The sequence below is a fragment of the Balaenoptera musculus genome, chromosome 13 (assembly GCF_009873245.2).
Source record: "Balaenoptera musculus isolate JJ_BM4_2016_0621 chromosome 13, mBalMus1.pri.v3, whole genome shotgun sequence".
Classification (NCBI taxonomy): domain Eukaryota; kingdom Metazoa; phylum Chordata; class Mammalia; order Artiodactyla; family Balaenopteridae; genus Balaenoptera; species Balaenoptera musculus.
In genome coordinates, this window is record NC_045797.1 from 9,102,218 (window position 1) to 9,129,287 (window position 27,070).

Below are 27,070 nucleotides of genomic sequence, written 5' to 3' on the forward strand. Positions count from 1 at the left end.
GAGGGAGCTGCCTGAAATTCCACCTTTCAAGCATCCTTTCTGGGGACAGGCAGGGTTAAATTATACCTGTTCCAGACACACAGGACGCCCCAAACATACTTTGAAGGAAAAACGGGTCAAGAGATCAACTACGTTTACAAAAGCTGTGGAAAGCATATTTGCATATTAAAGGCTCTGAGAAGACCTGCCAGGAAAGGACCCTTTTTAGATTTGTTTAATCCCCACACCTAAGTAGCAGGGCCTGGAAGCGCTGCTGTTCCACAGAACAGACTCTGAGCATCCAAAGCCCCGGTTAAATGTCTACCATGAGACACCAGAGGGAAGACTGACGCAGTCAGGCTGCCGACAGAATGAGACGATCCAACTGGACTTGGCAGGTCTGGAGGCCCCATGTGCCACCCACAGCCAGACATCAAGTGTCCCCACCCAAGGAATGGGGTGCAGCCCCTCACTGCCCATGTCTCCTCTCGAGACCCCAAGTCCCCCCTAAAGCCACCCTTCCTGCTCCCCAGTCCGCAGGCCACCAACAGAGGCAGCACAGACATTTGTCAGCTAACAAAATGCCATCTTGGTTACGTTCCGAGTCACAAAGACAGCAGTTAGCACTGTGCCATGGATGGCAACAGGCTCCTTTATCTTTTTCCTGACACCAGGGCATCAGATCTGATCATGGAATCACGGATCTACTGGGTAGTAGCAGTGTGGTCCTGGGCAGGGAGTCATGCTCGCCAGACCCACCTGGAACACGGCGCCCAGCCGTGAAGGTGCCCAGCGCTGCAGGGCTGTGGGGATTCCGTAAGATAAGGCTCACCAAGCACTGAGCATGGGGTCTGGCCCGCCCTTGTCCTAGCCCGTCCTTCTCTGCTCGCAGCCTTCCAGGACTCCCACATCACTCAAGGTTTTTAAAGCCCAGGTTCTTACAGCGGCCTTGCCCAATCTGCCCCATCACCTCCTTGCCTTCACTTACTCCCCACCAGCCACACGGGCCTCCTTATGTTACTTGTTCAGAGCACTGGAACAAATCAGGCCTGGTCCAACCTCAGGGCCTTTGCACTGGCTGTTTCCTTTGCCTGAACACTCTTCCCCCAACATCCCTCACTTCATTCGGGTCTCTGTGTAGATGTCACCTCCTCCTCCAAGAGGCCTTCCCTGACCTCCCTCTCTAAAATAGCCTCCCCTTCTCTCTCTATCCCTGACCCAGCGTTACTGCTCTTCACCACTGAAAATGTGATGTACTATCAACTTGCTGCCACAGGATCTTTGTCCCCTGCTAGAATGTAAGCATGGTGAGAGTGGATATGGTCTCGTTCCCCTGCCTATACCAGCCAGGCACATCGTAAGTGCCCCATAAATGTTCGTGGTGGGCAGAGGCTACTGATACTGGGTACCTGGAAAGGTATGCAGCCCGTTGTGGTGGGTGGAGACCCCTCTGCGGGTCCTTGGAATTTGGCAGCCTGATGAGGGATGAGGGGCTGTGGGGGCCTCCCTAGGAGAGAAGAGTGAATGGAGGACCTAGCAGCTTCCTCCACTAACCAACGGTGGGAGAGGAGAGGACCAGTCGGACCAATCGGAGGAGATTTTGCACAGGCTGTTCCCTCTGCCTGGAACAGCGCCCACAGCCTTCTCCAGGCCACATGCGTCAGGCCCCCATCAGCTGTCCCTTCCACCCAGAAGTGTTCCATGATTTCCCCCCTCCCTCCCCAGCTGAGTCAGGCACCTCCTCTGTTCTCCCAGGGCCCCGTCCTCCCGCATCACAGCCCTGGTGGCCACGTACGATCACTGTCTGTTTGCTCCACCGTCTCTGACCAGCATGAGCTCCCCAAGGCAGAGCCTACGCCTGTCTTGTTTTCACGATAGCCCCCGCTTCCTCCCGACAAATATTTGTCAAGCGGGCAACAATAACGATAGCCTCTGTACCGAAGACTTTACGACACCTCTTCTGAGCATTATCCATTTAATCTAATCCTCACCGCAACTCCATCAAGTGGGAACTGTCATCCCCATTCCTCAGCTAAAGACACTGAGGCTCAGAGAGGCTAATGTCACGTTCAGAATCACGTAGCCTGTGAGTGGCAGTCAGGATTTGAACTCAGGTCTCTCTGGCCAGGAGCCAGCACTAGCCACTCTAGTGCGTGGCCATTAGGAGAATGGAATCCACGGCTCTGACCTGGGTCCCCAGGGGCTCCCACGCCTGCCTGGCCCAGGTGTCGCTGCACTTTGAGCTGCCTTCAACTGTCAGGGCAAAGAGTGCTGGCCTGTTGGGGGTTGGAAGCAGGTCCTCAGGCCTCAAACAGACTCTGTCTGTTGACCAAATGACTGAATAATGCCACGAGATCAGTCCCCACTGCCACCACTCCCCAGCGACTCCAACCTCTGCTGCTGGGGTTCTAAGGGTTGTGTAACCTCTGCAAGGAGCTGTCCCCCTCTGGGTGCCAGGCTCTGTGTCAAAGGAGATGGGGAAAGACTTAGGGGACAGAAAAGGTGGGATGCGTCAGGAGGACAGAGCCTGACAGTGGGGACCGCGCGGTGCTGTCCGTGCATTGCAGGGTGTTCAGCAGCATCCCTGGCCCCTGTCTCACTAGAGGCCAGTAACACCCCCTGAGTCACAACCAAAAATGTCCCCAGATGGCACTGAATGTCCCCAGCAGGCATGGGGGAGGCAAAACTGGCTCCAGTTAAGAAGCACTTCCCTAACGCTATGCCTTGGGGTGGGGCAGGGAGCAGCCTGCATGGAGAGGTCTGGTTGCTGCAGCCCCCAGGAGAGTCTCCAGGAGCTACGAGGCCGCCCAGAGCTGGTGATCGTAATTAGGACTTCAGCAATATGCTTACACAGCACCTACTGTGTGCCAGGCACTCTAGAGAAATCCACTCGCCTAATCCTCGAGAGAATGCTGTGTGTAGAGGATTTGTGGATTTGGCACCTGAAGATACAGAGAAGGAGGAAATTGCCCAAGGTCACACGGCACACACAGTAGGTGGCAGAGCCAGGCCTCAAACCGGCCTCCTGGCTCCAGAGTGTACACGAAACACCATCCAGCTGGGCCGCCTGCCTGCCCAGCGTCCCTGCCAGGGCTGTGTGGCGAGGCTGGAGGACAGGCGACAACAGGAAAAAGCAGCTCTGCACTGGCAGGGGAAGAGCCCTCGCAGGTGACACCCAAGGACCTTCCATCACAGGAGTCCCCGACGCTAATCTCTCAGCAAAGCTTTATTAAGCACCTACTGTGTGCTTGCTGCCCTGGCTAAGACAAGAGTAACAAAGCTCATCTTGAGCCGTTCACCACATGAACCCCTGTTCCTTCCTGCCAAGACCCTTTCCTGCCTGGGACACCTTTCCCAACCTCTCACCCAACAGTCAGGAGCCAAGCACCTACTAGTTGCCAATATTTGCATCTGCATTTAACAGATGGGCAAAGTGAAGTTCAGAGAGGCCAAGCAACTTGCCAAGGACACACAGCGGTTGAGCAGGATTCGAGCTGTTTCCTTCTTCACATCTCTGTTTCCCCTTTAACCTGAGCTCCCCTACAAATGGCTGGAGCCTGTCCTGCGTCCCCTCATGGGAATCATCCAGCATTTTTATGTTCAAGTTCACAGCCCTGCTGAACCACCCTCATATTCACGGGCCTGGGGGACAGAGCACACGTTTGCTTTCTCTGGAGTTTTCTCTGCTTCCTGAAGTCAAGGTTGCTGCACTGATGGGGCCCTGCAGGAGGCTAGGGACTGAGCAAGCACCTCTGTGGCCCCTGGATATAGGCGTCCACTACCACTCGGCTGGCCCTCTGGAGGGAGACCTCCTTCCCTCAGGGTGGCCACAGGTCGTGTCTGCTTCCTTTCCCAGCTGGACGTCACCCACCATGGTCCTACAGCCCTTCTGGTACCCCAGTGTCCTCCTGACTCTGTCCTCCTTCACCAGACCCAGGCCACCCCTGGAGATGGCGGCTGGGTGCTGCTCCATCCGGGATGACTTACCTGGGGATGTGCTGATGGATGTGGAGGCACAGGCCACCTGCAAGGTCTCTGGTCCCAAAGCCGACAGACAGCTGGTTCTAGATGAAGAACTGGGGTCTGAGAAACTAACTTGGGCTTCTCTGCAGCCCGAGCCCCCAGCCTGAAGCCACCACCGGCTAACCACCCACTCATACACCCTGGCAAGGGGTAAGGAGGTCATACCCCACCACGGTTTCTCACTGGGGGGGGGAGGGGGTGGGGAATCTGAGTCACCCTCTGCCGGCTGCCCCGGAAGCCCCTGCGGTGGCCGTGCTGGCAAGAAAGAGGCAGAAGGCCGGAGGCCAGCCACTCACCTGGACACGCCAGCGGAGCACAGCGGCCAAGCCGGGCAGGGACTGGCCCGGAAGGCCTGATGTGCTCTTGGAAGCGCCTTTCTCTGAAACTCAGCCTATTTCCTTGATGAGAAGACAGGAAAGGGGGCTGTGTTTGAAGTTTACGTCAAAGTCACAAAGTGCTGTGTTCAAGGAAAATCGCAGGCCATGTGCTCCAGGGGGGCAGAGGGCACTTCCGGGGCCAAGCAGAGCCTGCCCAGCAGTGGGGGGAATGAGGCGAGCTGCAGGCAGGGGTTATGCTAGAATGATGATCCCAACAGCATCCCCCAAACCTGGAGAGGGTAAGGGAGGGGAGCTGTGTGCCAGAATGGGGGTGGGGTAGTGGCAGTGGGAGGGGGATCCCCAGGACTCATTGGAAACTGGAATGCCCCCACTTTCCCTTCCCAAGGGGGCATGGACCCGGGGCCTGTCCCTGGCTGAATTGCTCATATGAGTGATTTATTTATTCCACAGACAGGTTAAAGCCGGAGAGACGAGAAACCTCCTAAGTAGGTCCACACCGCAAAGGTCAGAGCACCTCCTGTGTGCCAGACATCAGGTCAACAACGACAGCCCTGTCCCTGCCCTCAGATGGCTCGTCTAGACGAGGGGCAGCCGGGTCACCAGGGAGACCAGGGCTGGGAAGGCAGAAGCCTGGACACTGTGTATACACAGAGGAGCCCGACGCAGCCTGAGGGCGTCAGGGACAGCTTCTAAGAAGGATCGGTTGTGTCGTCAAGACACGGAGATGGTGTGTCCCCCGGCGGGCACCCGGTCCCAGCCCGGCCCCATGCACTGCACCTGGCTGCAGTACACACTGCACTGCACCTGACCACCTCCTGCACTGCTCACAGCCTCTTCTTCAGCCTCTTCTCCTCCTCACACTCACCCACCCTCTGACCACTTGACCACATCTCACATCTGCTCCCTCGGCGGCCCACGGAGCTGTCGGGCTGCAAGGCCGGGCCTGTCCTGGCATCCACTCCGCCCCGTCTATCCCCGGTGCCCCGAGGCTTTGGGGGCTCTCTCACCCATGTTTCCTTGCCCTCTTGGACACGTGGGTATCTCTTCAGTGGCTCGTCACCCGTGGGGCCTTGGGGACCTACATGTGCTGTCCTAGGCCCACTGTTGAGACCCCAAAAATCTTTCTTCTCTTACACCTGCACCCTGGGGGAAGTGGGTTCAGCTCCCCAACTGGCCTGGCGTTTCCTTCATGCTTTACCCCAGGGCTCCTTTCCTGGGACCCTCTCCCCCAGCCTCTACTAGCCACCCCCCCCAGTTCCCTAAATCCCCCCTCCTACTCAGGAAATCTTCTTTCTAAGCTCCAGGCTGGGTACTTTCCCCCTACATAGATTTCTCCCAAAACTGTTTTTGTTAGAAGACTTCCCTTTCCCCACAGACATCGTGAAATTCAGGATGCAGAAACAAATCTTTGTTTCCATACTGGATGCTCCTTTCCTGGGGTAATGAGAGAAGAATGCCCCAGCAAACTGAAGAGGAGAGAAATCACAGCATCAGAACCACATAATCTCCAATTATAATAGCAGCACTTACTGAGCACTTACTATGGGCCACACAATGTTGTAAGTGGTTTACAATTTAACCCATTGAATCCATTTTCCAGATAAGGTAAGTGAAGCCCAGAGAGGCTAAACAACCGACTCCAAGTGGCCAGGCATGATGGGAGCAGGGCAGTCTGGCCCCATAGCCCAGGCCATGGTGGACATGGGAGGAGGAAAGCTTGATTGCAAAATAGCTCCCTGTGGGGCCGGCCTCCCAGAGAGCTGGAAGCTGAGCAGGCTGCCTGTGGGGTGCCCGAGGGGCAGCAGCATTTGGGGCTTGCTGTCTCTGGGGTCTTCAGGCCTGAGAAAGGGGCTCCCAGCCTCTGCAAGGCACTGGCTCAGCAACCCTCTAACCCACTTCCATCCCAGAGACCACGTCCTGAGGGGCCCAGGCCAGCTGGGTGCTCAGACAGTTCTGAGATTGGCCTGCAGATAACGCCATGTGTTTTGCCAAAGTGGAGGGTGGTGGATGCGTCTTTTGAATGTGCAGATGAAAGACAGCGGATGGAACTGTGGGCTGGGAAAGTTGTGGTGCGTTTGCCCAGTGTGGGTCTGGGTAAATATTCACTCTAGACATGCCTCGGAAGAATTCGATCACTCACGCTCACACCCCCAGGCCCTTGCCCAGCTGGTCCCCGCCTGAACTCTCTTTCCCTACCTCTTCTCCTCCATTTGACTCTTCCTCCTCCTCCAGGTCTCTGATTAAATGCAGTTTCCTCAGGAAGCCTTCCCCCTTCTCAGACTGGGTGGGGTGGGACTCTGTGCTGGTTTCACCTGCCCTTGAGCCGGCCAGATTTAGTTCCGCAGCTAAAAAGACGCCAGGCCACTGCAGGGGTAACACCCGGCAGGTGGGCCCTGGGGTGGAGGTTTCAGGCTGCCAGAGAAGACTCACATCACAGCACAGTGATGCCCCCAGGGCCCCTACTGAACTCCCTCCCACCTGGGTATCTTCAACCGTGCAGCACCTGCCTTTCCTCTGGGTGGTCAGACAACGTGACATTTATCTCCTTGCTGTTCTTGGCTGGTTCGTCCACTTAGAGTTGAGGGACCTTGAGCAAGTTACTTGACCTCTCTGTGCCTTAGTTTCCTCATTCAGGAAATGAGGATGATACTGGTACCCACCTCATGAGCATTAAAGCAGATGCTCCATTATCGCCATCATCATCATCATCATCACCACCATCATCTCTCCATTTCCCCAATTTCGATAGTGTGCTACTGACTGCATGTCCAAGGGCAGGAACAGGATTTCCTTGCGCCCTCCAGGGGTAGCTCTTGAGTACAGCATCCTTCCAAGAGCAATTTAGGATTCTAAGGGTTGAAAGTGACACCCCCCCACACAAAAAAAAGAAAATTAATCCAATCTGGCTTAAGTCAGAAGAGAATCAATTTGCTATAGCAGCCATATGCTGTGCCCTCCTCTGAGGGTCATCAAATGGACCGCTCTTCTTAAACATCCAAACCGCAATGACAATGTCATCTCTTCAGATAGGCCTTCGGGGGCTCCCTATTTATTCAACACTGAGTACCTACCCTACGCCACACTCTGTTCTAGGCGCTATGCAGCTGCCGTCAACAACACAGATGAAAATCCCTTCTCTTGTGGAGCTGACATTCTAGTGGGGGAGACAGAGAAGTAACAAAATAGTCAAGTATCCTATAGAGTATATCAGGTGGGTCCAAGTGCTAAGGAGTAAAATAAATCAGGAAAGGGTAGAAGAGGTTCATAGGTGTGTGAATTTGAACAGAGGGGTCAGGGCAGGCCTCACTGAGGGGATAACCTGTGAGTCGAGACTTGAAGGAGGTGCAGGAGGGAGCCATGGAGATATTGGGGGAACAGCATTTCAAGCAGAGGGACCAGCAGGTGCAAAGGCCCTGAGGCAAGACTGGACCTCTGTGAGGTGGGGACTGTCTTGTTCCTGGCTGCATGCCCAGCAACTAGAGTGGCAGTTGGCACATAATGGAGTTTAACAAATATAGCATGATGGATGAAAAGCTCAGGTATGGGCTTCAGGAACAACTTACTCAAGGCTCAAATGATGGCCTCAGGGGTGTTACTTCCTCTATCTGTTGACTTTATTCTCAGATAACTTTTCTCCCCGGGGTCCAAGATAACAACTCAGCTTCAAATCCCACTCAGGAGAAAACATCTATTTCTCAGTATTCCCAGCAAAAGCCTCATCACAGCTCATTGGCTGAGTGGATCACATGTCCATCCCTTACCAAGTCCCTGAAACCAGTGGATTGATGTGAGAGTGGCTTAGGACCCAGTCACAAAGCCCATCCACACCACACTGAGACCAGGGAGAAGAACCCAAAGGGAAGTTGGAGGCTACGGCTGGAAGGATGCTGGACAGGTAAAAAGCCACAGTTTTACAGAACAATCATAACAGCTAAGATTTATTTATTCATTTATATTGAGCACTCCTGTGTGTTGACCCCAGCTAAGGTGCATTTAATGCTCACAACAGCCGCATGAAGCAGGTTAGCCCCGTTTTACAGATACAGAAACTGAGGCCAAGAGGAAAGTGAAGCTTGAGATTTCACAGCTAGTAAATGGCAGAGCCTGAGGTCTGCTGGCTCAAAGGGAGCCCAGAGCCTCCACAAGGCTCAGCCCTGAAATCTCCTGTGCTGTGTGGTGGCCACCCTTCACCACGCCAGGGCCAGGCTGGCTGGACCAACCACTGAGCTGGAGGTGGAAGCCCTGAGCAAACTGGGAACACAAAGGAAGACACCTCTTTGATAGAGAAAGAGGGAGAGACCGCTCAGGGCAGGCTCCCAGTGGGCCCGCGGGGCTGGGGAGGCCGCTGGTGGAGGCTAGAGGCACATGACCCCAACTTGTTTCTCAAATGCAAGCTGAGGTAGGGGTAGGAGGAGGCCAGTGGGAGGGTGGGCTGCCTCTCAGGTCTGGGGTCCTGAGAGGTCTGGATGAGGATGGAATGAGGACAGGCGTACAACCATAAGCAGGTTTCTCTCAGGGGCTGTCTATGGAAGGGTCCCCTCTTACAGCCATTGATCAAACTCCAAGTTCTCAAAGCTTGGAAGGATTAGATTCAAAGGGAGGATTACATGTGGGGTGGCTTTTTCTTTTTTAATCTTTTTTTTTTTTTTAAGAGGACAGAGGATCTCAGTTCCCAAAGGGAAGTCCTTTGGAATTAGACTGGGATGTAGCTTAGAGGGTCTAAGGAGTTCTCCCATAGCCGAAGCCAGTGGAGTTTATCCAGAGGTATTAACCTGGACCTAAAGGGTCACAACGACTCCCTGGGGCTGGTCCGTCCTCCAGGCCAGGACCTGGGCCAGCCCCAGTAGGATTCAGACAAGAAGAAAGTGGGCTGATTTTATACTGGGGAGAGAGAGGTGCCGAGAGTGTCCCACTCAGACCCAACCTGGTCTTGACCCCTCCCCCAATTCCCCGTGGCTAAAAGCTTTGGGGGCTTCCCCAGTTTTGGAGGGCAAACAAGGAAAACCACAGAGCTGGGAAAACTAGAGATGGTGCTCTTGATCTGAGCCATCCACCAGGCCTGCTTTTCCAGAACCACCTCTGTCCCCCTGGGGCTGCTTCACCCACTCTCCCTCCCAAAAAAGGAGACCAGATCCTTCCTATTCATTCCTCCTCAGCAGGTCCCAAGGGTCCTTCTGGAGACTCAGGAGATGACAGGGGCTGGGCTACAGTGGTTACAGCACAGACCCTGGATCTGGACTAGAGGCCAAGCTGCCCCCTTAGCTATGTCATCTCTAGCTAGTGACCTTATCTGTCTGGGCCTTCCTTTTCTCTAAATAAGATGAGGATAATCATGCTTAAAAGATAAACAAGATTGACAAACCTCTGGCCAGGCTCACCAAGAAGAAAAGAGAGAAACCTCAAATAAACAAAATAAGAAAAGAAAAAGGAGACATAACAACTGATACCGCAGAAATACAAAAAAACCATAAGAGAATACTATGAACAATAATATGCCAGCAAATTTCACAACATAGAAGAAATGGACAAGTTTCTAGATACATACAGCCCACCAAAACTGAATCAAGAAGGAAGAGATAATTTGAACAGGCCGATCACTAGAAGTGAAATAGAATCTGTAATTTTAAAACTCTCTACAAACAAAAGTCCAGGACCAGATGGCTTCACAGGCGAATTCTACCAAACATACAAAGAACTTATACTGATCCTTCTCAAACTCTTCCTAAAAATTGAAGAGGAGGGACCACTCCCAAAGACATTCTATGAGGCCATCACCCTGATACCAAAACCAGACCAAGACACCACCAAAAAAGAAATTACAGGCCAGTATCTTTGATGACTATAGATACAAAAATTCTCAGCAAAATATTAGCAAACTGAATCCAAAAACACATAAAAAAGAGCATACACCATGACCAAGTGGGATTCATCCCAGCTTCACAAGGATGGTTCAACATACGCAAATCAATCAATGTGATACACCACATCAACAAAAGAAAAGACAAAAACCAAATGATCATCTCAAAAGATGCAGAAAAAGCATCTGACAAAATTCAACATCCATTCATGATAAAAACACTTACCAAAGTGGGTATAGAAGGAACATATCTCAATATGATAAAAGCTATTTATGACAAACCCACAGCCAATATAATACTAAATGGTGAAAAGTTGAAAGCCTTCCTGCTAAAATCTGGATCAAGACAAGGATGCCCACTCTCACCTCTTCTATTCAACATAGTATTGGAAGTCCTAGCCGCAGTAATCAGACAAGAAAAAGAAATAAAAGGTATCCAAATTGGAAAGGAAGAGGTAAAATTGTCATTATATGCAGATAATATGATACTATATATAGAAAACCCTAAAGACTCCACACAAATACTATTAGAACTGATAAACAAATTGAGCAAGGTAGCAGGATACAAGATTAACATACAGAAATCAGTTGCATTTCTTTACATCAACAATGAAATATCAGAAAGGGAATGTAAAAAAAAAATAACTTTTCAAATCACAATCCCGAAAATAAAATACTTAGGAATAAACCTGACCAAGAAGGTGAAAGACTCACATACTGAGAACTATAAAACATTAATAAAGGAAACTAAAGGTGACTCAAAGAAATGGAAAGATATCCCATGCTCTTGGATTGGAATAATTAATATCGTTTAAATGGTCATACTACCCAAAGCAATCTACAGATTTAATGTGATACCTACCAAATTACCCATGACATTTTTCACAGAACTAGAACAAATAATCCTAAAATTCATATGGAACCATAAAAGACCCAGAATTGCCAAAGCAATCATGAAGAAAAAGAACAAAGCAGAAGACATAACCCTCCCAGACTTCAGACAATACTACAAAGCTACCATAATCAAAACAGCATGATATTGGCACAAAAACAGACATATGGATCAATGAAACAGAATAGAGAACCCAGAAATAAACCCACACATCTACGGTCAATTAATCTTGACAAAGGAGGCAAGAATATACAATGGGAAAAAGACAGTCTCTTCAGGAAGTGGTGCTGGGAAAGTTGGACAGCCTCAGGTAAATCAATGAAGTTAGAACACACCCTCTCACCATACACAGAAATAAACTCAGAATGGCTTAAAGACTTAAATATAAGACATGACACCATAGAACTCCTAGAAGAAATCACAGGTAAAACATTCTCTGACGTAAATCGTACCAATGTTTTCTTAGGTCAGTCTCCAAAAGCAATAGAAATAAAAACAAAATAAACAAATAGGACCTAATCAAATTTACAAGTTTCTGCACAGCAAAGGAAACCATAAACACAATGAAAAGACAACCTACAGAATGGGAGAAAATATTTGCAAACGATGTGACTGACAAGGGCTTAATTTCCAAAATATATAAGCAGCTCATACAACTCAACAACAAAAAAAACAAACAACCCAATCAAAAAAAAGGCAGAAGACCTAAATAGACATTTCTCCAAAGAAGAAATACAGGTGGCCAATAGGCACATGAAAAGATGCTCAACATTGCTGATTATTAGAGAAATGCAAATCAAAACTACAATGAGGTACCCCCTCACACCAGTCAGAATGGCCATCATGAAAAAGTCTACAAATAACAAATGCTCGAATGGATGTGGAGTAAAGGGAACCCTCCTACACTGTTGGTGGGAATGTAAGTTGGTGCAGCCACTGTGGAAAACAGTATGGAGGTTCCTCAGAAAACTAAAAATAGAATTACCATATGATCTAGTAATCCCACTCCTGGGCATATAACCAGACAAAACTATAATTCAAAATGATACATGCACCCCTATGTTCATAGCAGCACTATTCACAATAGCCAAGACATGGAAACAACCTAAATGTCCATAGACAGATGAATGGATAAAGAAGATGTGGTACATATATACAATGGAATACTACTGAGCCATAAAAAAGAACAAAATAATGCCATTTGCAGCAACATGGATGGACCTAGAGATTATCATACTAAGTGAAGTAAGTCAGAAAGAGAAAGACAAATACCATATGATATCACTTACATATAATCTAAAATATGACACAAATGAACATATCCATGAAACAGAAACAGAATTACGGACATAGAGAACAGTCTGGTGGTTGCCAGTGGGGAGCGGGTTGGGGGAGGGATGCAATGGGAGGCTGGGGTTAGCAGATGTAAGCTTTTATATATAGAACGGATAAACAACAAGGTTCTACTGTAGAGCACAGAGAACTATATTCAATATTCTATGATAAACCATAATGGAAAAAATATTAAAAAAGAATATATATATGTATAACTGAATCACTTTGCTATACAGCAGAAATTAACACAACATTGTAAATTAACCATACTTCAATAAAAAAATATGGATCGAGAGTTTACACACATAACAGGGTCTCAGTAAGTGCAGCTTATTAAGGTGGAGGATGGGTCCCAGGCTGAAGCCGGGAAGGTGACCCAAGAGACTTGTTGAGACCCAAGAAAGGAGTGTGGAGGCCGGCAGCTAGCAGGAGGCCTGGGTCCTCTCCAGCCAGGGGGAGTATGAGCCTGGGCGGGCACCTTGGCCTGCAAGAGGTCTACCCCTGGGGAAACTGTAGATGTTTCCTACAACAAGAGTAAAACGGGCTTCCCTGGTGGCGCAGTGGTTGAGAATCTGCCTGCCAATGCAGGGGACACGGGTTCGAGCCCTGGTCTGGGAAGATCCCACATGCCGCGGAGCAACTAGGCCCGTGAGCCACAACTACTGAGCCTGCGCGTCTGGAGCCTGTGCTCCGCAACAAGAGAGGCCGCGATAGTGAGAGGCTCGTGCACCGTGATGAAGAGTGGCCCCCGCTTGCCGCAACTAGAGAAAGCCCTCGCACAGAAACGAAGACCCAACACAGCCAAAAATGAATTAACTAATTAATTAAAAAAAAAAAAAAAAAGAGCAAGAGCAGCCAACGACATCCCCGCGCCAGAGGACGTTCTCCCTCAGGGAGGGGTGAACACCAGCCAGGCCCTAACATCCCGGCCACGCCTCTGGTCCCTGGACCATGCCCTTCCTGACGCACCCCTCCCGGGTTCTCCGTCTGCGCTCCAGTCTACCCTTTGTTGGCAGGTCCAGCACGGTGTGCCCTCGGCCCTCGCGAGGCCACCTCCTCCCTAGAGCCCCGTTCCCTCCCCGGCTAACACGCCCCACTCCGAACCCCTTCAAGTCAAACCCTCGCTTGGGCGCCCAGGCAATGCCCCTCACGGGTGTCTTGGGCCAGGTCCCCCCACCCCTTGATTTGGACCCTTTGCTTAGGCCACACCCCTTCTTTGAATCTCTGACCTCAGATCTCGCTCCCGTCCTCGCCCTTCCTAGTGCGGCTGAGACCCCCCTGCCAGCGTGCTCGTGGCTGGGCTCCCCCACTGCCCCTTCTGCGTCCCCTGACTGGCACCACAAGGGAGTGCGCATCCTCTTCAGGTCGAGGCGAGAAGGCATGAATCAGAGCTGGAGCACGTGGACCTGAGGGGCCGCGGTGGCCGCACGTGTGGCGGTACACATCCTCCCCCAGCCTCAGGACCCTCCCTCCCGGGGGGCGGGGGGCGGGGCAGCGTCCTTCTCTCTGGACCCTGCCTTCCAACGTAGGGGCGAGAGCTGCCTGAGCTGCAGTGGCTGCTCTCTTGGGCCTGCAACACCAACATGAGTCACCCCCTTCTCCCCTTTCTCCTCTGGACCCCAGCCCTCAGACCCTTGGCCCCTTTAGCCATGGGGACAGAGAGGCATAAACCGACTGCCAAAGGGCCTCAGCCAGCTGTCTGCCATGTCCTCAGAAACCTGCGAGGGCCATGTCTGCTGATGCGAGTACCTTTGGTTGCCTCATGTATTTTGATATTGTCTGTATATTGGGTGTTCAATTCATATCTGTTCAATGAATGGCTGAGAAAACGAAGCACTGCTTTAATAAACGAATCCATTGTGTGTCGGGTCAGTCTTTGGGGAAATGTGCTAAAACTCCTGTACTAGTCATTAACGCCATTACCATTATGCGCGTTCTGTGGCCAAAATTTTCTTGGTCCATTCAAAGTTGAGAGGAAAAGGTAAATGTTTTGCAGGGTGCACCTCACAGCCAGAAATCCAACTGCCTCTCCACCGAGTCTGGATGGAGAATCGCCTCGCATCACGGCTTTGGGTGCTGGTTGGCTGGCCCCATCACCTGGCTTAGACACTGGAATGTAACTTCACCTGTTCCTGTTTTCCTGCATGTTTTCTGGTCTTCTTTTCTTGAGACTTTTGCCACCAAGTCTTTCCATTCATTATAAAAATATTGTATGCCATGTTTGCTGGAGGAGATCTAAAACAAAACACACAGGAACTGTACTGCACAACTAAATGCGTAGCAATTCCTACCGGCTACTCCTTGGGAGGAAATAGAGGCTGATGTTTCTGAGGGGTGAGGACTCTATGTACTTCCCGTCAGGAAGGCTTGTCGTGTGTGAAATTCATTTTGCCTCGGGGCACCACAGCGTCTCTGGGAAAATCCTTTCCCGCCACGTTCTCATAACTAACGCAGGCTCTCCACAGCTTTGATTCGTCTCTGTGGGATGGAGCCAATCTTCACCACTTCTTCCACCCCCTCACCCCACCCCGCTGCACCACACAGCTTGCAGGATCTTAGTTCCCTGACCAGGGATCGAACCCGGGCCCTCTGCAGTGAGAGCGCGGAGTCCTAACCACTGGACGGCCAGGGAACTCCCCTTCACCACTTCTTTTGATACCTCTGAGAGACACGGAAGGGAAATGGTGAATCCAATGGATAAGCCCCAGTCAGAACTGTGAAGCAGGTCAAACTTATTTCCAAGAGGTCTTTAAATCTTCTCTAACTTCTGCCATATTCAGGGTTCCCCTTTTGCTTCAGGAGACCCACTGCTCTCTCAGAGGAGGCAGCTGGGTGGGAGGCGATGGTGGCTGGCCGGAATGGGTTACCTGTCCCGGGAGCCTGGCATTTTCAAGGACACTTTTAGGGAAAGCAATGCAACTCTCGTGGGGAAATTTAAACGCTGCAGAGTTTGGGGGGGATGGGATGGGGGGTTGACACTTCACCCCTCGTCACACACCACGGCCTCCTCCTTTCTCTGTGGACAGGCCGAGGACCCAACACAGCGCTGGGCAGGACGTGAGGGGCCTTGGAGAGCTGCTCTTCCCCGTGATCAGGAATGTGGGTCCCAAGGGATGCAGACCAAGGCACATAATTTCGAGGTGCAATTACTGCAAATGCGTAATCTTGTAAACCCTTTGCTTTCCAGTGCCTGCTCCTGGTTAGAGCCACTGTGTTTGAGCCCTCTCGCCAGGGGGAGAGTTGAAGGACTTACAACTGGTACAGACATACATTGACTGTTCAAAGTGGCCACTGTTGGAGCAGAGCCCTGGAGGCCCTCTCACCGCACCCCTCCGCCCCTCCGCACCAGCCATTAACCCTTCACTTGCTGGGTCACGGGGAAGACTGGGAAGTCTGGGGAGGTCCTGGGAAGGGGCTGTTTACCAACCAACAGAGGCACCTTTCAATATTCTAACCATCAGCACGGCTGCAGCGGTGTGAACGGGCTGAACGTCAGCCTCTCCTCCCCTCCACAGCCTCTTCCCTCCCCACACACTTGGAGCTATGCTTTTCCTTTCTTTTCTACATCCATATTCCTGTTTTCCAATCTTTCAGCCAGAGACTGTACCATCTCCTCTTTCAGTGGCCCTCAGTATGGGAAGAGGTGTGGCCTCACCTGCGGAGGCCTTCAGAAGCAAGGATGGCCCAAACCAGGAAACCCCAAACCCAGCTGTGCATCAGAACCACAAGGCAGTGTCTGAGAACCCAATGGCCTGGGTGATCTGCATGTCTAGGAAGCACGTCAGCTGATGCTGACGCACAACCAGGCTCAGAGGTCCCCGCTGTCCTCCTAAACCCAGGGTCAGAGGAAATTCTGGGGCAACGTTGGTACAAAAACCTGTGAGTTCTTGGAAGGAAGGCGGGCGCTAAGAGCCACTCACAACGGCTGTTTCTTCCTGATGTCCGTGACCAACGCCAGCAGCAGCAACACTGTGGCCGTGAGGATTCCTGCCACCGAGACAGCGGCGATGCTGATGTCCCTCTGCAGAAAGTGCAGAAGCTGCGCGCGTGGCATACTCCTGCTTGGAACATCTAAATGAGAAGACGCACGGCCGAGTAAACAGAGAGCGACGACCCCGTACGCCTCTGTAGGGACAACTGGTTGGTTCTGCTTGGAGCCCGAATGAAAACCTTAGCATCTCAGCTGCTGGTTCCACAAGTCCTCTTGGGGAATAAACTGGCTGTGTTTAGGAAAAGACATTCACAACCTTTGATGGTGGAGGTGAGATGCTGAGGGTATGAGCTGGCAAACAGCAAAGCAACCAGTTTGGAGGAGGTGAGGAGAGGAATAGAGGAGAGTGAAGATGGAGGGAGGAGACAGGGCCACTACAGGAGGTGAAAAGTCCCGCTGCAACGGCTTTTAAGAAAAATGGAATCATCCAACACAGCCATAAATAAATTTAAAAAAAGAAAAATGGAGTCAACAGCCATAAAAAAGAGTGAAATAATGCCATCTGCAGCAACACAGATGGACCTAGAGATTGTCATACTAAGTGAAGTAAGTCAGACAAAGACAAATATCATATGATATCGCTTATATGTGGAATCTAAAAAACTGATGCAAATGAACTTGTTTACGAAACAGAAACAGACTCACATAGAAAACACATTTACGGTTACCAAAGGGGAAGGGGGGGAAGGGAAAAATCAGGAGTTTGGGGTTAGCAGATACAAACTACCATATATAAAACAGGTAAACGGCAAGGTCCTACTGTATAGCACAGGGAACTATATTCAATATCCTGTAATAAACCATAATGAAAAAGAATCTGAAAAAGAATATATATGTATATATATGTGTGTGTGTGTGTGTGTGTGTATGTGTGTGTGTATATGTATATTCTGAATCACTTTACTGTACACCAGAAACTAACACAATATTGTAAATCAACTATACTTCAATAAAAAAAAAAAATGGAGTCAAGTATTCAGTCTGAAGCTTTCACAGGGCAGTGATAGAACCTCTTCTCTGCTGCCCCTCATCCCTCCTCCTCCACCCCCAGCTCCAGGTAATTCTGCCACATACATTATCTGCCTCGGGTGTGTAGGTTTGGGGGAATTTCAAGACATAAGGCAAACATGATGCCAAGATGATCCCAAGCTTTTTCAACCCTTTAGGGCCTTGTAGAAACCTTGAGGGTAGATTTGGAATGCCACTACACGTGGGCTTGGGAATACTATACAAGGCAATCTTAGCTAGATCTCGAAGGAAAGAGTCCTCAGCTGACACTGGGGACTCAGAGCTTCTGTTTCCCCATTTGTAATGTGACCCAAAAAAGACAAAGGAATCAGGGAAATGGGGCACAGAGGTACCATGATAGGAATCAGATGTGGAGAGCTGCTGAGGGGAGCCTAGTGATGCAGGCGGGACATGCTGGCCAAGGGCCTTCTTGGGTTATGGGGAGAAAACGGAGGCATGTCCAACTTCCCACCGTCATCGATGCTATGTCAAGAGGCAGCGGCATCAAGCAACTTTAAGGGCTCTGTTGGAATAATTCAGCATTCAATTTCTTAGAGTTAGGAAGTGACAACCAGGTATAATTCTGATAGTGGGTAGCTACATGGAGGGAGTGTCCTGGACTTGGTATCAGCACGTTGCCATGATGGCAAGTTTCTACTCACTCTGAATGGGCCCAGCCTCAAGTAATCTAAGGATGAAGATCAAGGACTAGGTTACCCTTTGGCATTTAATCCCTCCTGTTTGTTAGAAAGCATCAGTGCTCAGTAACGTCAAGGACTGTGATGATGGTGCCCATGTTATGGATGACCCTGGCTTGTAGAAACAACATCAAAGCAGCATCTTTTTGAAAGGGTGGGTGGCAAATTCCTAGAGTTAGTTTAATGCATAATTTTAACTGTAGATCATATGCTTTCGTGGGTAAATTAAAGGTGTGCTGCCATCTAGTCCATTAAAACGCCATGAAAGGCAAACAGTTGCATTCTGAAGTCATCCATAGGTAGGTACCTTATTTAGCTCACACTCTATAGATTATTACCTGGACTGATTGCTTCTTGAAGTGTTCCTTTATTTACAGCTGTTAACTGCTCATCACTTACATCCCTGTTGAAGAGAGAGGATTCTTTATCCCTCTTCTCCTCTGCAATATGACCTGCAAAAGACAAAAGACAAAATGGGTTCATCTAAAAACACCCAGCAGCTGTGATTAGTTCTGTTTTCATGATGAAAGTAACTGCCTCTAGAGTCAAAGTGAGGAGTTAGGATTTTGGAGAAAGGTCCAAACGGACATCAGTGTTTTGTTTTCGTTTATTTTTTTAACCTAACAAATTCCTGGGTAGACTGAGGCCGTGGTTCTCACCTTGGAGTGTGCTTCAGAATCACCAGGAGGCCTTGTTAAAACACAGATCGCTGGGCTCCACCCCAGAGTTTCTGATTCAGGAAGTCTAGGGTGTGGGGGCTGAGAACGTGCATTTGTCACTTTCCCTGGGTGGTGCCTGGTGCTGCTGAGCGGGGAGCACCCTTGCAGGGCCCAGCCAGAACCTCTCACATAGTTGCTGAGCCTCTCCGACCCCAGTCTCAACTAGTATAAAATAGAAATAATAAGACCTACCTCACTGATAGCATAATGTTCGTGAAAACAATTCAGAAACCACAAAATACTATAAAAAAAATGTTTCTGGAGGTATGTGGCCAAGATGGCAGAGTGGGAAGACCCTGAGCTCATCTCCTCCCAGGGGCACATCAAAGTCACAACTGTGTCCAGAACAACTGTCTATGAGAACGACCTGAAGACTAGTAGAAAAGACTTCCCACAACTAAAGCTATAAAGAAGGAACCACAGTGAGACAGGGTATAGTCAGTACCCACGTCCCAGGCAAGGTGAACCACAAACAGGAGGATAATCACAACTGTAGAGGTTCTCCCCAGGGAGCAAGGGGTCCAAACCCCACATCGGGATCCCCAGCCCCGGGCTCCTGCACTGGGAGGACGAGCCACCAGAATGCCTGGCTTTGAAGGCCAGCAGGCTTTGCCTACGGAAGAGCTAAAGGGCTGTAGGAAACAGACTCTGTGCTTAAAGGACACATGCAAAATCTCACACACTCCGAGCCCCAGCACAGAGGCAATAATTTGAAAGGACGCCGGTCAGACCCACTTGCTGATCTTAGAGAGGCTCCCAGAGAGGAAGGAGGCAACTGGGAACATAGATGCTGGCAGCAACCATTTGGGGGATCTCGTTCTACCACAAGGACTCTGGGGCTGACAAGCACCATTTTGGAGCCCTCCCTCTAGTCTGTTAGCGCCGGGGGCCTGCCTGCCCACCAACGGGCTGGCAGCAGTCCCAGGACCGCCCCCCCCGGGCTGTGCAGCCAGCCACACCAGGCCCCAGCCCCCCAACACCAGCAGGCACAAGGCAGGGCCTGGCAGCCAACCAAGTCAGGGGCCAACTTCACCTACCAGCACATCCACAGTAGCCAGCCCTGCCACAACAAAAGAGCCCCCCTGAGCACATAGCTCAAGCGACCAGAGGGGAGTGTGCTGCTGGGCCCCACGGTAAGTCTCATACACAAGGTTACAAAGTCTCTAAGATGGGGAAACATAACTGACCTACTTAATACTTAGAAATAAACACAGAGAATTAGGTAAAACGTGGAGACAAATGAGTATGCTTCAAATGAAGGAATAAGACAAAACCCCCAAAGAAGAACTAACTGAAGTACAGGTAAGCAATCTACCTCATAAAGAGTTCAAGGTAATGATCCTAAAGATGCTGAACAAACTCAGGAGAAAAATGGAGGAGTACAATGAGAAGTTTAACAAAGAGCTTAAAAATATAAAGAAGAACCAAACAGAGCTGAAGAATGCAATAACTGAAATAAAAAATACACTAGAAGGAATCAACGGTAAATTAGGTGATACACAGGAATGGATCCACAAACTGGAAGACAGAGGAGTGGAAATCACCCAAGCTGAACATAAAAAAGGAAAAAGAATTTTTAAAAATGAGGATAGTTTAAGAGACCTCTGGGACAACATCAGGCATACTAACATTCACATTGCAGAGGTCCCAGAAAGAGAAGAGTGAAATAAAGGGGCAGAGAACTTATTTGAAGAAATAATAGCTGAAACTTCGCTAACCTGGGAAAGGAAACAGGCATCCAGGTACAGAAAGCACAGAGTCCCAAACAAGATGAACCCAAAAAAGGTCTACACCGAGACATAATTAAAATGACAAAAATTAAAGATAAAGACTATACTCCAGGGACTTCCCTGGTGGTCCAGTGGTTAAGAATCTGCCTCCCAATGCAGGGGACGCGGGTTTGATCCCTGGTCGGGGAACTAAGATCCCACATGCCACAGGGCAACTAAGCCCGTGCGCCATAACTACTGAGCACATGGGCCACAACTAGAGAGCCCGTGCGCCGCAATTACTGAGCCTGCACGCTCTGGAGCCTGCACACTGCAACTAGAGAGAAGCCCACCTGGCACGGTGAGGAGCCCACACGCCGCAACGGAAGATCCCACGTGCTGCAACTAAGACCCGAGGCAGGCAAAAATAAAATTTAAATAAATAAATAAATAAATAAATTTTTTTTAAAAGACTATACTCCAATAAAAATTTAAAAAGAAAAAAATAATAAAGATCAAGAGAGGATCCTAAAAGCAGCAAGGGAAAAGCAACTTGCTATGTACAAGGAAACTCCCATAAGGCTATCAGCTGACATTTCAGCAGAAACTTTGCAGACCAGAAGGGAGTGGGCATGATATGTTCAAAGTGGTGAAAGGTAAAAAACCTACAACCATGAATACTCTACCCCGCAAAGCTATCATTCAGATTTGAGGGAGAGATAAAGAGTTTTACAGACATGCAAAAGCTAAAAGAGTTACCACTGAACCAGCTTTACAGGAAAATTTAAAAGGACATCTCTAAGTGGAAAAAAAAAAAGACCACAACTGGAAATATGAAAATTACAAAAGGAAAAAGCTCATTGGTAAAAGCAAATATACAGTAAGGTAGTGGACCAAAAGACAAAAGTAGTAAAATCATCTACCTCCACAATAAGTAGTTGAGGGATACACAAAACAAAAAGATATAAAATATGATGTCAACAACATTAAATATGGTGGGGGTGCAGGAGTGGAAATGCAGGATTATTAGAATGCATTTGAACTTAAGAGACCATCAACTTAAAATAATCATATATAGGGAATTCCCTGGCAGTCCAGTGGTTAGGACTCAGCGTTTCCACTGCAGGGGGCACGGGTTTGATCCCTGGTCGGGGAACTAAGATCCAACAAGCCACACAGCATGGCCAAAAAAAATCATATATATATTACATAATATATGTTACAATAAATTTAAGAAGATTGAAATCATATCAAACATCTTTTCTGACCATAATGATAGGAAAAATCAACTACAAGAAAAAAACTGCCAAAAACATAAACATAAAAATTGCCAAAAATACACCCAACATGCATGTAAACAACAAATAAGTCACTGAAGAAATTAAAGAGGAAATCAAAAAATACCCAGAGACAAATGAAAATGGAAACACAATGATCCAAAATCAATGGGATGCAGCAAAAGCAGTTCTAAGAGGGAAGTTTATAGCAACATTAGCCTACCTCAGGAAACAAGAAAAATCTCAAATAAACAATCTAACCTTACACCTAAAGGAATTAGAAAAAGAACAAAAAGTACCCAAAGTTAGTAGAATAAAAGAAATAATAAAGATCAGAACAGAAATAAATGAAATAGAGACTTAAAAAGCAATAAAAAAAGATTAATGAAATTAAGAGCTCGTTCTTTGAAAACATAAACAAAATCAATAAACCGTTAGCCAGACTCATCAAGAGAAAAAGAGAGGGCCCAAATAAATAAAATCAGAAATGAATTAGAAGTTACACTTGACACCACAGAAACACAAAGGATTATGAGAGATTACTATGAATAATTATATGCCAATAAAATGGACAACCTAGAAGAAATTGATAAATTCCTAGAAACATATAATCTCCCAAGACTGAATCAGGAAGAAAAAGAAAATCTGAACAGACCAGTTACCAGTAGTAAAATTGAATCAGTAATTAAAAAAAAAAAAAAAAAAACCTCCCAACAAGCAAAAGTTCAGGACCAGATGGCTTCACAAGTGAATCTGACCAAATATTTCAAGAAGAGCTAATCCTATCCTTCTCAAATTATTCCAAAAAATTGCAGAGGAAGGAATGCTTCTGAACCCATCTATGATGCCAGCATCACCCTGATATGAAAACCAGATAGAGACACCACAAAAAAGGAAATTTATAGGCCAATATCAGTGATGAACATAGATGCGAAAATGCTCAACAAAATTAGCAAACTGAATACAACAATATATTAAATGGATCATACACCATGATCAAGTGGGATTTGTTCCAGAGATACAACAATGGTTCAATATCTGCATAAATCAATCAATGTGATACAGCACATTAACAAATTGAAGAATAAATACCATATGATCATCTCAATAGATGCAGAAATACCTTTTGACAAAATTCAACATCTCAACAAAGTGGGTGTAGAGGGAACATACCTCAACATAATAAAGGCCATACATGACAAGCCCACAGTTAACATCATACTCAATGGTGAAAAGCTGAAAGAATTTCCTCTAAGATCAGGAACAAGACAAGGATGCCTACTCTGTCCATTTTTATTCAACACAGTATTGGAAGTCCTAGCCAGAGAAATCAGACAAGAAAAAGAAATAAGAGGAATTCAAATTGGAAAGGAAGAAGTAAAACTGTCACTGTTTGCAGATGACATGATACTATATATAGAAAATCCTACACACACACACCCAAAACTATTAAAACTAATAAATGAATTCAATAAAGTTGCAGAATACAAAATTAATATAGAGAAATCCGTTGCATTTTGTACAGTAACAAAGAACTATCAGAAAGTGAATTAAGAAAACAATCCCATTTACAAATGCTTTAAAAAGAATAAAATACCTAGAAACAAATCTTACCAAGGAGGTAAAAGGCTATACTTGGACAACTACAAGACTTTGATGGAAGAAATTGAAGACAACATAAACAAATGGAAAGATATACCATGCAGTCTACAGATTCACTGCAATCCTTATCAAAATACCAATGGCATTTTTCACAGAACTAGAACAAATAATTCTAAAATATGTATGGAATAAAAGAATGAAATATTGCCATTTGCAGCAAATGGATGGACCTAGAGATTATCATAATGAATGAAGCCAGACAGAGAAAGACAAATATTACACTATATCACTTAGAAATGGAATCGAAAAAACAATACAAATGAGCTTATTTACAAAACAGAAACAGACTCATGGACATAGAAAACAAACTTATGGTTACCAAAGGGGAAAAACGTGGAGGAGGGATAAATTAGGAGTATGGGATTAATAGATACACACCACTATATGTAAAATAGATAAACAACAAGGATTTACTGTATAGTACAGGGAACTATATTCAATACCTTGCAATAACTTATAATGTAAAAGAACCATGAAAAAAAAAGTATATATATATATAACTGAATCACTTTGCTGTACACCTGAAACTAATACAATATTGTAAATCAACTATACTTCAATCAATCAATGAAATGAGGAAAAAATAAAATAAAATTTGTATGGAAACACAGAAGACCCTGAACAGCCAAAACAATCTTGAGAAAGAAGAACAAAGCTGGAGTATCATGCTCCCTCATTTCAAACTATACTACAAAGCTACAGTACTGGCATAAAAACAGACACAAAGACAAATGGAACAACAGAGAACCCCTAAATAAACCCATGCACTTATGGTCAATCTATGACAAAGGAGGCAAAAATATACAATGGAGAAAAGACAGCCTCTTTTTTTTAAAAATAAATTTATTTTTTTAATTTATTTTTGGCTGCTTTGGGTCTTCATTGCTGTGCACAGGCTTTCTCTAGTTGTGGTGAGCGGGGGCTACTCTTCATTGCAGTGCAGGGGTTTCTCCTTGCGCTGGCTTCTCTTGTTGCGGAGCATGGGCTCTAGGAGCGCGGGCTTCAGTAGTTGTGGCACGCAGGCTCAGTAGTTGCGGTTCACGGGCTCTAGAGTGCAGGCTCAGTAGTTGTCGTGCATGGGCTTAGTTGCTCCACGGCATGTGGGATCTTCCCAGACCAGGGCTCAAACCCATGTCCCCTGCATTGGCAGGAGGATTCTTAACCACTGCGCCACCAGGGAAGCCCAAGACAGCCTCTTTAATAAATTGTGTTGGAAAAACTGGACAGTGACACATGCAAAAGAATCAAACTGGACTACTTTCTCACTCCATGAACAAAAATAAACTCAAAACAGATTAAAGACTTAACTATAAGACCTAAAACCATAAAACTCCTAGAAGAAAAAATAGGCAGTTAGCTCTTTGACACCAGTCTCAGCTATATGCCTCCTCAGGCAAGGGAAACAAAAGCAAAAGCAAACAAATGAGACCTAATCAAAGTGAAAAGCTTTTGCACAGCAAAGGAAACTATCCACAAAATGAAAAAGCCACTTACTGAATGGGAGAAGACATTTGCAAACAACATATCTGATAAGGGGTTAATATCCAAATATACAAAGAACATATACACCTCAATATCAAACAAACAACCTGATTTTAAAATAAGCAGAAGACCTGGATAAACATTTTTTCCAAAGAGGACAGGCAAATGGCCAACAGACACAAGAAAGGATCCTCAACAGCACTAAATATCAGGGAAATGAAAATCAAAACCATTATGAGATATCACCTCACATCTGTCAGAATGGCTATTACCAAAAAGACAAGAGATAACAACTGTTGGCAGGGATAGGGAGAAAAGGGAACCCTTGAACACTGTTGGTGGAAATGTAAATTGGTGCAGCCACTATGGAAACAGTATGGAGGTTCCTCAAAAAATTTAAAATGGAACTATCATATGATACAGCAATTCCACTTCTGGATATTTTTCCAAAGAAAACAGCAACACTAATTTGAAAAGATATATGCACCCCTATGTTCACTGCAGCATTATTTACAATAGCCAAGATATGGAAGCAACAGAAGTGTCCATCAATAGAGGAATGGGACTTCCCTGGTGGTCCAGTGATTAAGACTCTGCGCTTCCAGTGCAGGAGGTGCAGGTTTGATCCCTGGTCGGAGAACTAAGATCCCACATGCTGTGGGGTGCAGCCAAAATCAAAAACAAGAACAAAATAGAGGAATGGATAAAGAAGATGTCACATATATATTTTATACACACACACACACACACACACACACACACACACACAATGGAGTCTTACTCAGCCATAAAAAAGAATGGAATCTTGCCATTTGTGGTAACATGGATGGACCTAGAGAGTATTATGCTAAGTGAAATAAGTCACACAGAGAAAGACAAATACTGTATGATTTTACTTACATGTGGAATCTAAAAAATGAAGCAAATGAAGAAACATAACAAAACAGAAACAGACTCATAAATACAGAGAACAAATTGTTGGTTGCCTGAGGGGAGGAGGCATGGGAAGATGAGTGAAATAGATGAGGGAGATTAAGAGGAACAAACTTCCAGTTATAAAATAAATATGTCACGGGTATGTAATGTACTGCATAGGGAATATAGTCAATAATATTGTAATAACTTTGTATGGCGACAGATAGTAACTAAACTTACTATGGTGATCATTTTGTAATGTATAAAAATATTGAACCACTATGTTGTACACCTGAAACTAATATAATATTTTAAGTCAATTATACTTCAATTTTAAAAAGAATGTTTCTTGAATTGCAAGGGCAATACAGAAGATTAAATACCCTGAAATATTCATTTATTGGTAGAGGGACCACAGAATGGCTTAGTAGAAACAGACAGGGTTGAAAAACTGCAGCTAATTCTGCAGCTTTGGGGTGAGTTTGGTGAATCTGTCTAGGAAGTATGTGATAACAGCCTCACATTTCTGGAGAAAGAAATAAATTTATTTTTTATTCAATTTGGCTTAGAAAAAGAGAGAAAACTCTCAGCTTAAAATGACTCATAATTACTTGACTTTGGAAGTGCCAGCTTGTCAAATCAGGGTCAAGGGATTAGCAAACACAGACAGAAAACTCTGGATAACATAGAGTTAATCTACTAAGGGGTTGTGTTTGCCTTGCTCTTTCATAGAGTGTTTTAAAAAAGATAGACTTGCCACTTGAACCCAAATTTTTACATTCCTTGTCTCTGTAGCACAAAAACAAAAACTAGAATCAGGAGTCACTATACATACTTATCATCAATATGGTCATAAGTTCTCATTTACCTAAAGATCTTTGGAGAGTTTGGAAGATGGTTTTCACATGTGGTGGGTTGTGATTTTGGTCATTTGTTGGATTATTTTCTGTGGGAAAAAAATAAGCACAATTACCAAGTTTTGCCAAATACAGTCAATTTCCAAACTTTATTTCAACTTTAGAAAGCCACTAACTATGAGAAAGTAGCAGTCCATTACAAGAGCAATTACAAGGAGCAAATCCCCCATGCATTTTTCCATGATGTGGACTCAATCCAAGCTGTCAATCAGTAACACCTTGGGCCTGGTAAAATCATCTTAAATGAGCCCAGAACCAAGAAATTTTG

The 27,070-nt window shown here is 46.8% G+C and overlaps 1 protein-coding gene and 1 long non-coding RNA gene across 2 annotated transcripts in view; both read right to left on the bottom strand.

Annotated features, from left to right (window-relative positions):
* LOC118906079 (tyrosine-protein kinase ZAP-70) overlaps positions 1–4,469 on the bottom strand; it is a 31,040-nt gene extending 26,571 nt beyond the window's left edge. Inside the window, exons 1-2 of the mRNA XM_036873332.1 lie at positions 4,299–4,469; positions 3,967–4,043 (exon numbers count right to left, since the gene is read on the bottom strand). The gene's annotated coding sequence lies outside the window, so the exon portion shown is untranslated. The remainder of the gene's footprint in view (positions 1–3,966; positions 4,044–4,298) is intronic.
* Positions 4,470–14,418: 9,949 nt separating this feature from the next.
* LOC118905614 lies at positions 14,419–26,836 on the bottom strand. Its single transcript, XR_005022293.1, has 4 exons — positions 26,754–26,836; positions 18,460–18,573; positions 16,345–16,495; positions 14,419–14,659 (listed from the first exon to the last, which is right to left on the bottom strand). It is a non-coding gene; the product is annotated as an uncharacterized LOC118905614 (long non-coding RNA).
* Between the last annotated feature and the right edge of the window lie 234 nt (positions 26,837–27,070).